The following is a 9,460-nucleotide window of genomic DNA, read 5'->3' as shown; positions in this document are numbered from 1 at the left end:
TCTCGAAATGCAGACAGACGAAAGAATAAGCTTAAATAAATGGCCAAAAACATATAAATGACAGCGACGTCCGAGGATATAGGCTCCGCACAATGTGTTAAATGTAAATGTCGTGTGACTAGGGCATCCCGTAGGGCAGACCGTTCGCCCGGTGCAGGTCTTTCGATTTGACGCCACTTCGGCGACTTCCATATCAATGAGGACGAGACGATGATGATGATTAAGACATAATAACACCTAGTCCCTGAGAGGAGAAAATCTCCGACCCAGCCGGGAATCGAATCCGGGCCCTTAGGATTGACATTCTGTCGCGCTGACCACTCAGCTACCGGGGGCGGACACTTAAATAAAATATAGATCATCTATGGAACGTCTCAGCTGGTGTCGAAGCGAAACGATCAGAAATGAAAAACGGGAGGTCTCCTCCTCGGCTATTGTACTTCAACACTCGTCACAGGCTGTCCAGAATAATCTGGTGTCTCAGTTTCTCCACAGTCATACAGGACTGAAATCGCTTAAAAACGACAATGAATTTTTTTCGAAAAATAATCTCACTGCATTTGATGTAGGTGAAGTGTCAGCCACCCCATTGCTTTCGTCATTGTTATGTGGTGTATTTCGGGTGTCGTCGAGACAGGCACCGGCAGGACGGAAAATGGTGTGGGATAAGCCTCAGTGCGTGACTGTCGCGGAAGGCAGGCGTTCCGCGTGACACTGGTACCGAGAAAGTGACGAGAAAGCCAGGATCTTATCGAGGTGTGCGTAAGCAGATCACGGTGGTTTGCCTAAATTAGGGAGAAATCACAGAAAAATATCTCTTTAAAACATGAGGAAATGGAAACGTAGGATCAGTATATTTTATGTCAGTGGCTGCTTAGCCACGTGTAGTGAAGTTTGAAACCTTTGATTTGGTCATCTATTTTATTCCACAACCATATCAGGCGAATAAGTCATGGTAATTGTCAGTAAATTAGCCTATTGCACAAATGTTGTAGCCTTTACGTTTGACAAAATTGATTTGTATAGCCGAAGGATAATGGAATGTAGACGAATTAAGTCGGGTGATGCTGAGGGAATGAGATTAGGAAATGAGACACTTAAAGTAGTAAAGGAGTTTTGCTATTTGGAGAGCAAAATAACTGATGAGAGGATATAAAATGTAGAGTGGCAATGGCAAGGAAAGCGTTTCTGAAGAAGAGAAATTTGTTAACATCGAGTATAGATTTAAGTGTCAGGAAGTCGTTTCTGAAAGTATTTGTATGGAGTGTAGGCATGTATGGAAGTGAAACACGGACGATAGCTAGTTTGGACAGGAAGAGAATAGAAGCTTTCGAAATATGGTGCTACAGAAGAATGCTGAAGATTAGATGGGTAGATAATATAACTAATGAACAGGTATTGAATAGGATTGGGGAGAAGAGAACTTTGTGGCACAACTTGACTAGAAGAAAGGATCGGTTGGTAGGACATGTTCTGAAGCATCAAGGGATCAGCAATTTAGTATTGGAGGGCAGCGTGGAGGGTAAAAATCGTAGAGGGAGACCAAGAGATGAATGCACTAAACAGATACAGAAGGATGTAGGTTGCAGTAGGTACTGGGAGATGAAGGAGCTGGCACAGAATAGAGTAGCATGGAGAGCTGCATCAAACCAGTCTCAGGACTGAAGACAACAACAACAACATAGCCGAAGATGTAAATTTTGAGACAGACCTGTGTTGTACACGAGTCTAATGATTTTCGATACTTGTAATAACTCAAAATGGTGGAAGGCTGAAATCTATATTGTGGAAATAAACCTGTTCTACAGTCAAATGGGGGTTACGGCTTTCAAAAAGTTTTATGTGACTGTGGCTCCAATCCAAAGTAAAATCATTGGTTGGTAGAACGTTCCGACCGTTGTTTACAAGGACTCAGTGACTTTGTTGAAAAGAAGTTTTTGATAAGAGGGGTAAAATGTTTTGTGAAATACTTTGCCTAAAAGTAGGAAGTATAGGACGTTACAGGAAATATTTGAACGACATTGAATGATGCTCGAAATTACGTACAGCACATAAGACGCCGATTGAGAATGTGCATTCTGTATGATATCTGTCGCCGTTTGAGAGGCAACAATAACGGCATCCAAGTAAAGCATGTAGAATAGATTTATTATAAAGTGATTGAACTAAAGCTTCCCCTTGGGGAAAGACAGTTACAAGAACTGTTGGCAATAGTAATTGGTGAACATTAAATTTACACAACTTTCATTACACTTTTTCATAAATGTACGAACACTTTCATCCTTTGCAACTGAAATTTATTCTTGAGTACCAGACATATTTCGCCTATTTATGTTAGGCATTTTCAGTGATCTATAATACATACAGAATTATTCAATTACACATATTTTGTTTTGATCTAGCTACTTCTATTTACAATTATATATACGTGTTTTTTAGTTACGTTCATTTTTGTTGGCTGTACACCAGCCATTTGCTATTCTGTATGTGCTAAATGCGCGTGGTATAGGTTTCTTCCAGTGAATACTTATATGCACATAACCTACACTGTAGAAAACTGCACATCTTTGCACTGCTCTTCGTCACATGCCATAGAGTTCACTGAGGAATCATGGGAATTGACTGAGGGATCCTGGGAGAGTTGAGTGGGATCCTGGGAGAGTTGAGTGGGTTTTCGTGGTGGGGATGGACGAATTCTGGGTGGTGGAGCACTGTCTGTGTGTGTGTGTGTGTGTGTAAATTTCTATTTATTTGTTTCATCTTCTTCTTCTTTCGAATGGGCCACCTAAGGACAACGATATTCAACTTTTAATCCTGGAGAGGGACTTGATGTTTGCCCAGTAATTTCGCATTCTCTGGCTATGTTTTTCCTTTCTCTCCTTTGTCCAAGGGCGCCTGTCTTTAGCACCCACTTTTAGAAACTTCAGAGGTGGAAAAGCTTCCATCATCGGTCCCCAAAACCGATATTTTAAATAAAAATTTATAAAATCAAACATGTTAAAACTACCAATTAAAATAATTAAAGATAATAAAATCAAAGCTAAACTTACAGGGTGATCTGTCCTGAAACTTTTCTTTTAGTATCCTTCTGAGAAGTACTCCGTTTCTAATGTCACTTTCAATTACGTTCCGTTCCTGGATGTCTTTCTTGACTTCTACCAGCCGTGGTGTAACGGTCTTCCTGCTCTTCCGGTAGTTGAGTAGTCGGGTGGTCAGTCTTGTTTGGTCCATCCTTGTGATATGTCGGTAGAAAGCGAGGCGTCTCTTCCTGGCTGCATCTGTGGTTTTCTCGGTATGATGGTATAGCTCCTGGTTTGATTGTCTTCTGTACTCACTGTGGTGTCACCGCTAGACACCACACTTGCTAGGTGGTAACTTAAATCGGCCGCGGTCCTGTAGTACATGTCGGACCCGCGTGTCGCCACTGTGTAATCGCAAACCTAGCGCCACCACATGGCAGGTCACAAGACACGGACTAGACCTCGCCCCAGTAGTACGGACGACATAGCTTGCGACCAGACGTACGAAGCTTTCCTCTCATTTGCCGAGAGACAGATAGAATAGCCTTCAGCTTAGTCCATAGCTACTACCTAGCAAGGCGCCATTTGTATCAGTGCTTATAGCTTCCTAATATTCAAGAGAGATGTATTCCAACAAGAGAATAAAAGTTAAGTAACCTATATCTACGTACTTTTCTTCTTATTCATTAATAAGTCTCATGTTCCAGAACTTCAAGCCCGTCTGCGTTAGTTTAGCGTGCACCTAGCTACCTCATTGTGTCTATGCTGTATGAAATAGACACAACATTATTTGGCGCCGAGGAGTGGTGCCGCGCCCACGTTGCATAAATTGATTGCACTTTGCTCTGATTTGCTTGTGTCATGGCTTCGCCACAATCTCCAGATGTACTGTCCGAATTTTTTCGCTTGCAGAATCAGCAGACGCAGGCGTTATTGGAAGCCCTTGGACAGCTCGTCCAGGGTCAACGTGCGCTGCAAACCGATGCGGCAGCCGCCGCTTCTTCGCTACCGCTGCCACAAAACGCTGTTGCACCTCCCTTTCGGCCATACGTGGCGGCCGAAGAGACCTGGCACGAGTGGTCTCGCCAGTTCAACTTTCATCTAGCAGCCTACAGAATTCAAGGTAAAGAGCGGCAGCCGTTTTTGCTTTCTTGTGTCGGTGTGTCTACCTACCGTGTGATAGTGAAATTGTTTCCCCGACGCGACGTAGCAACTCTGTCCTACGAAGAAATTTTGTCTGCTTTAGATGCCTATTTCAAAGAAACAGTAAATGTAGTTGCAAAACGGTATACGTTCTTTCGTACAAAACGTACGGCCGGTCAGACTAATAGGGAGTGGGTTGCAACATTGCAAGGACTTACTAGGGAGTGTGCCTTTGAATGTGACTGTGGACTTCCTTATTCAGACACTATGGTGCGTGATGCAATAGCACAGAACGTGTCTGATGTTCGCGTAAGGGAACAGATTTTGAAACTGGTAAATCCCTCCCTTCAACAAGTGATAGACATATTGGATAGGCAAGACACACTTGACTTTGCTCAGGACTCATTTGAAACTTCGCCAGCAGTGTGTCACATTAACCGGCCCGCCGGGCCCGCTGCACGGGACGCTAAGCGGCCCTCGCGCCCGTCGCAGCCTACCTTGCAAACACGTGCGCCGCATAAGCCAGCAAATGCAGTGAAATCATGCCCGCGGTGTGCAACTAGACATTCGCGTGAAAATTGCCCGTCACGCCAAGCTATTTGCTTTTACTGTCAAAAGAAAGGACATGTTCAAAGTGTTTGCCAGAAAAAGCTTAAATCAGACAATCACAATAATTCCAGGCCTTTTGCTTCGCGCCGGAATCGAACCCAGGACAATCAGGCTCGTGGACCTTCACCCATGGACATTCATGTAGTTCATTCCCACCCGTCCAGTGACACTTTAGCTATCAGTGACTGTGTTCGTCCCACCAAAAGTGTGCGTCGACATCGCCGGAAATCCCGTAAAGTCGCAAGTGCTTCTGTACCTGTGTCAGTTCAAATTGCACGTGACAGTCGCTCTTGTCGTAAGCAGGACAATAAACTTTTTGTTGACTTAGACTTTGAAGGCAAAGTGATCCCTTTCCAGCTCGATACCGGAGCTGCAGTTTCATTGATCAATCACGACACGTACAAACAACTGGGCAAACCGCCATTTCGTGCCGCAAATGTTAAGTTAACTAGTTACTCAGGACAGCAGATCCCTGTGTTAGGACAGTGCAGCCTTCTTGCAACATACAAGGGACAAACGAAACTTGTGTCATTTTACGTTCTTCGTTCTTCTAGTGCAGTGAACTTGTTTGGTTTAGATTTGTTTCAATTGTTTAATTTGTCTATAGTAAATCAGGTCCTATCAGTGAATCAGACTGTGCCTTCCGCCAGTGTTTCTAGTCTTTGTGAAGCATTTGCAGACATTTTTGCACCGGGCCTTGGGTGCGCTAAGAACTATGCTGCACATTTGGAACTGAAAGACAACGCGCAACCGAAATTTTTCAGAGCGCGCAATGTTCCCCACGCATTGCGTGATGAGGTCGCAAGAACATTACACGATTTAGAATCTCAAGGTGTAATTGACCGTGTGAAGGCTTCTCTCTGGGCCTCACCCTTAGTAATTTTGCCAAAACCTTCCGGAAAACTGAGACTTTGTGTGGACTTCAAGGCCACTGTGACTCCACAACTAGTGACTGCTACTTTTCCTTTGCCCCGCCCGGAAGATCTTTTTGACAAACTGTGCCCGGGAAAATATTTTTCAAAATTGGCCCTCGCCGATGCGTACTTGCAGATACCTGTGGACGCAGACTCCCAGCGCGTCTTGGTGGTCAACACGCATCTTGGCTTGTATCGCTTCAAAAGACTGCCATTCGGGTGTGCATCCACACCTGCTTTCTTTTAGCATTAATTCCAAACAGGTTTGTGCGCAATGCTTCTTCCATTTCAGCTCCGCTTCATCGCTTACGCCGTAAAGGTGTTCCGTTCGTCTGGACGACGGAATGCGAACGCGCCTTTCGCCAGTTGAAATCGGCGTTACTTTCAAATACGTGCCTTACGCCATTCGATCCCCGAAAACCTCTTTTGTTGATGGTAGATGCCTCGGATTTCGGGATCGGTGCTGTGCTTGCGCACAAAGATGGTTCGCATGATCGCCCTATTGCCTTTGCGTCCAAATTGCTCTCATCTGCGCAAAGAAATTATTCCCAGATAGAGAAAGAAGCTTTAGCTCTCGTGTTTGGTGTTACAAAGTTTCATGATTTCTTGTATGGTCGTCACTTTACAATCATCACGGACCACAAACCTTTGACATCGCTTTTTCATCCGAACAAGCCTGTACCTCCACGTACAGCGCAGAAATTCATTCGCTGGTCGCTTTTTCTCTCGCAGTAATGCTACGATATCTTGTATCGGTCCACTGCTAAGCACGGCAACGCTGATGCGTTGTCCCGTTTGCCTGTTGCTGAGGATAAAGCATTCGATTCTTCCGAACTTGCTTGCATGTTCATTGATTCAGAAACCGATGACGTGGTCGCATCGTTTCCGATTGATTTTCGTCGTGTAGCTACAGCCACAGCTGCTGACCCTGTCCTTGCTACTGTTTTGCGTTTTGTTGCTACGCAATGGCCCTTGTCAAAGTCACGGATCGAGGATCCTTTGGTTCGTCGTTTTTTTGCTCACAAGGAGAGACTTTTTGTACGACGTGGTGTTTTGTTGTTGCGTTCCGATAATGATCAATCCCGAGTCGTGGTCCCACGATCGTTACAGTCCTCTGTCTTAAAGCTTCTTCACCAAGGACATTGGGGTATAGTGCGAACGAAACAGCTTGCTCGTCAGCACTGTACTTGGTTCGGAATCGATGCTGCGATTACGAATATGTGCTCCTCTTGTGTGGCGTGTGCCGAACAACACTCCGCACCGCCGCGGAAATTCTTTGCATGGCCGAAAGCCACTTCCCCTTGGCAACGCTTGCACATCGATTTTGCTGGTCCATTCTGGAATGCTCGATGGTTGGTTGTGGTCGATGCTTTCAGTAATTTTCCTTTTGTTGTCCGGATGTCTTCCACGACGTCTTCTGCCACAATCCAAGCCTTGTCTGCTATCTTTTGCATTGAGGGTCTTCTGCAGACTATTGTTTCCGACAATGGCCCACAATTCATGTCCGCAGAATTTCAGTCATTCTGCAAAGCCAATGGTATTCAACATCTGACGTCCGCGCCGTTTTCGCCTCAGTCCAACGGTGCCGCGGAACGATTGGTCCGGACTTTCAAGTCCCAGATGTTGAAATTGAAAGAGTCGCATTCTCGGGAGGACGCTTTGTTGCTCTTTTTGTCTTCGTATCGCTCTCAGCCCCGCGATGGTCGCTCGCCGGCTGAATTGCTCCATGGTCGTTCTCATCGCACCTTGATGTCTTTGCTGCATCCGCCGCATCAGGTTCCTGTGCAGCGGCAGACTCCTGCTTTTGCTCCTGGCGACGTTGTCTATTATCGCACCTATCGTGGTTCACAGCGTTGGCTCGCAGGGCGCATTCTCGCTGCCTCGGCCGCGCGATGTATTTGGTTTTGGGGGCCTCTGGTGAGGTGCGTCGGCATCTCAATCAGCTGCGCCTCTGTCGTCGCATGGGTTCTGCCGCTCCCCGTCTGCTTTCAGCGACGGTGCCGTCAGGTCAGCGCCCTGGGGACCCATCTACTGGCTCGCCTCATCCCCAGGTGTTACCGACGCTGCCTTCCATTTTGCCTCATGGCGTCGCGCCCCCGCCGCAGCCGCCGCCGGCGCCGCCCGCAGTGGACGCGCCACTGCAGCCGCCACGCGCCTCCCTGGGTCACACGCCGCCGCTCGCTTCCCGTGACCAGCCGTCCTCCGCCATGGACCTCTTGCCCGCTCCGGACCAGATGTCGTCTTCGCCCATCGGGTGCTCCGACCACATGGAGGTCGACCCTTCGGCCCCTCTTGTCTCATTACATGCGCATACACCTCATGTTGACGTGCACCCTGGACTAGGTTTGCAGGCGTTTCCTAGCTCCCCTCGGACCGAATGGCCGGGTGCGGGTGGCACAGCCTCGCCTGTTGTTAGGCTCCCCACCTCATCGCATACGTCAACATGGGGTCCTCCCCACGGCGGGCGGAAGCCTTATCTCACGACCGTTCGCCGATTTGCGGGGGAGGAATGTGGTGTCACCGCTAGACACCACACTTGCTAGGTGGTAACTTAAATCGGCCGCGGTCCTGTAGTACATGTCGGACCCGCGTGTCGCCACTGTGTAATCGCAAACCTAGCGCCACCACATGGCAGGTCACAAGACACGGACTAGACCTCGCCCCAGTAGTACGGACGACATAGCTTGCGACCAGACGTACGAAGCTTTCCTCTCATTTGCCGAGAGACAGATAGAATAGCCTTCAGCTTAGTCCATAGCTACTACCTAGCAAGGCGCCATTTGTATCAGTGCTTATAGCTTCCTAATATTCAAGAGAGATGTATTCCAACAAGAGAATAAAAGTTAAGTAACCTATATCTGCGTACTTTTCTTCTTATTCATTAATAAGTCTCATGTTCCAGAACTTCAAGCCCGTCTGCGTTAGTTTAGCGTGCACCTAGCTACCTCATTGTGTCTATGCTGTATGAAATAGACACAACACTCACCATCTGTTTTGACCGGTCCCAGAATTTTTCTCAGGATCTTCCTCTCCTGAATCTCTAGTTTATCTGTCAAGCCTTTCCTGTTCAGATTCAAGCATTCTGAGGCATATAGGGTTTCAGTACGGATAACTGTTTGGTAGTGTTTTAGTTTGGAATTGCGAGATAGGCATTTATTATGATTTATTTATTTATTGTTTTTATTTTTTATTTATTTTCATGGCTGACTGTGAATTAGTTTGAAAAATGGTTTCTGTTGATCTTTTGATCACTGAGAGCATTTTAATTTTTGTTTCTGGCCTTCTGTATAAAATACTCTTTCTGTAGTTATATGGAGATGGTATCTGTTCTTTCAGACATGTCCGAAAGACATGCGCGTGGTATAGGTTTCTTCCAGTGAATACTTATATGCATCGGTGACGATTCAGCTCTCTAGAATGAAATGATAATTAAAGCTGCCGACAAGCGTTGATAAACATCAAAGAGGACAGTTGAAAATGCGTGCCCCGACCGGGACTCGAACCCGGAATCTCCTGCTTACATGGCAGACGCTCTATCCATCTGAGCCACCGAGGGCACAGAGGATAGTGGGACTGCAGGTATTTATCCCTTGCACGCTCCCCGTGAGACCCACATTCCCAACATAATGTCCACACACTACATTCGTAGTGCCCCTGCCCATTACACTCATTACTCGCGGTAGACAATCTTACCGAGTCCCGTAAAGAGTTCGGGCAGTGCGTGTGCATCCAGCACAGAAGAAGGAGGTCAATGGCCGGTTAGCCTTAACTATA

General features: G+C 46.5%; 1 non-coding gene across 1 annotated transcript; it reads right to left on the bottom strand.

The window, feature by feature from the left end:
- Window positions 1-9,168: 9,168 nt before the first annotated feature.
- On the bottom strand, window positions 9,169-9,243 carry Trnat-ugu (transfer RNA threonine (anticodon UGU)). The gene has a single exon. It is a non-coding gene; the product is annotated as a tRNA-Thr (tRNA).
- Between the last annotated feature and the right edge of the window lie 217 nt (window positions 9,244-9,460).

This window comes from Schistocerca nitens, chromosome 10 (assembly GCF_023898315.1).
Source record: "Schistocerca nitens isolate TAMUIC-IGC-003100 chromosome 10, iqSchNite1.1, whole genome shotgun sequence".
Taxonomy (NCBI): Eukaryota; Metazoa; Arthropoda; class Insecta; order Orthoptera; family Acrididae; genus Schistocerca; species Schistocerca nitens.
Note: the sequence above shows the minus strand (reverse complement) of the source record. Positions and strands in the feature narration are given on the sequence as shown.